Genomic DNA, 2579 nt, shown 5'->3' with positions numbered 1-2579 from the left:
ACTTTGTTGATCTTCCGTCGCAAGATGTGACTGGGCACTTATACTTTTCCGGATGCTTTCCCCATGGACATTGATCAATGAATATGAGTTTGATCTTGGGGATACACACACCGAGAGACTGTCAAGGGTTAGCTACCGGACATGTCGAGTTTGGCTGTATAACCGACAGATGAGCTAATTGGCCATAGGACAGGCATACGTCATTTGCATTTGTGTATATTGTTTGGGTGTGCATCTTATATTTGGCTTGCCTTTTTGAATAATTGTATCTATATGCTAATTGAACTAGTTACTTTACATGTTCTCTCTATTTGTATATTCTTTGTATTGTCTTGTATGTGTTTGCACAACTGAGAGTTCTAGTAACGCTGAGGGTTGTTTTTTATGAGAGGTGGTGATTGAGGTTTGTGAAAAAACTGAGAATGAATTGATAATATTAAAATTAAATTTTAATATTAGATTATTAAATGAGTTGGGAATCTATGATATTGAGAGAAGATGATGACTTGTATAAGAGAAAATTGAAATTTAAAGATCACTAATATAGTTGAGATTTAGTTTATCTACCTTAATCGGATTAGTAAGAACCCTAGGTTTGAACTTTGTGTGATTGGAGATTAGGATTACCTAGCAGGTTCATGTGGTTTTACATAGTCTCTATTTAAAATTATTGCCCTGCTGAGAACCCTGTAAGGGATGATGTTCTCACCCGTTTCGGGAATTATTACTTTTCAGATGTTGGTCCCGACGCTTCTCAGTGAGCGAGAGGTTTATCTAGAAGGACAGCGAAGAAGACCTTTTATTCTGTTTTAATTTTATACTCTCTCCTTTATACACTAGTTTTGAAGACTTGCCTTTAGAAGCTTATGATATATTTTGGAGAGGTAGGTTATGTCTCTTTACTCGTATTCTTCCTTTGAGCTTTTAATTATCTACCTTTCTTCCGACGCGCTTATATATATACATTATCGAGTGTGAGCAATCGATAAATTTTTTTTCTCGAGTTTTAAATCCTTTTACAGGCTTCTAGTATAATATTACTTTCTATATATACGTATTTATATATTAACCTTGTGTCGTAGTACCAACCTATAATTGAATTATGGTTTAAGCATAAGACAATAAATGGTAGAGTGTTACATATCTCATTGGCATCATGTGAAGAACTCTGTCCCCTATCATTTTTATACAGCCTCAATTGAACATTTTTTTAAGTTGCAACATTAGCTCCTTTTCATAAAGTTGTATGTCAACAAGACTTTAAAATTATAAGGTTTTTAGTGGATAGATATTATCATCCAATTACTTTGATTTTCTATTGATTTGAAAAGATCATTATAATGACTATAATAAATCAACATGAGAATATAATACTCTTGATTCTCATCACCTCTCAAGAAAGAACTCGTTTACTTGACAACTTCTCTAACAAAAATACTCTTATTTTCACAAACACTTTAAGTGAGAAAGCTATTCTTACAAAATTCTCCAACTTTTTATTAATTGATGCTAAATTGAACTGATTCAATAAATAAATAACCGCAAAAGAACTCTTCCACAACTCACAAATTCTAAAATAATTGGCTTGAATTAAACAAGTTCTGATACCAAACGAAAATATGAACGCCCACGATCTAATTCACCTGGGATTTCTTACTTTTTTTTTTGAAGGAAAGAGCTCAACACAACAAGGTGGAGCAACTAAACAAAACAAATAAACAAAAAATAAATGCTAATCAAATAAACAGACATCCCTCCATAGTCATATCTAGCAATGCCGTCAACAACTAAAAGATCAAACTCAGTCCACTCTTGTAGCTCCTAATTGATTTGTTGAAAAAATCCACAACACCTGAGAAATTTCCTAGCCCCTACCAGTCCTCTTTTACCATTTTGAGAAACCCTCATGAATGATCCAAGAATTTAAACTCCGAAACAACCTCGGACTCCCTAGCAATCTACTATTCTCCACAATCAAGGGACAATGATCAGATAAACCTCTTTGCCCGCCTTTCAGCATCGTCTCGAAAAACTCTTCAATCCATCCCACGCTAACCAATACCCAATCAAAGCGACTGCACGATTGACCCCAGAACCACGTAAACTTCCGATCAATCAGCTCTAGAACCACCAGCTCCATATCTTGTATCCATATTTTAAAAACTACTGCTGATACTGTAAACATACTAGCTCATTTCTTTTCTTCCACTTGCACAACCTCATTAAAGTCACCCATGTAGCAAATAGGGACTTGACACAAGCCATAGATAAAACTCAACCAGCACAACGCAAAAGTAAAATTCTTGTTCGTCAACACCCCTTCCATACACAATATAATATAATCCTAATATAATTTTCTCTTAAAAATAACATAATAATATACTAAAAGAGGAATAAAACTACAATAATAATATATATCTCTACTCTTTATTAACTCTCCTAATAGAAAAAAATGAATATTCTCAATCTAAATTCATGTTAACTTAGAAACTTCACTTGAATGATATCATTACATATGATATTTATTTATAAATTTGAATATACTAATTTTCTTAATCACTAATAGTCATTTTTAACAA

The sequence above is a fragment of the Arachis ipaensis genome, chromosome B1 (assembly GCF_059453495.1).
Source record: "Arachis ipaensis isolate K30076 ecotype BB chromosome B1, ASM5945349v1, whole genome shotgun sequence".
Classification (NCBI taxonomy): domain Eukaryota; kingdom Viridiplantae; phylum Streptophyta; class Magnoliopsida; order Fabales; family Fabaceae; genus Arachis; species Arachis ipaensis.
The sequence above is the reverse complement of the archived record's forward strand: the minus strand, read 5'-3'. Positions refer to the sequence as shown.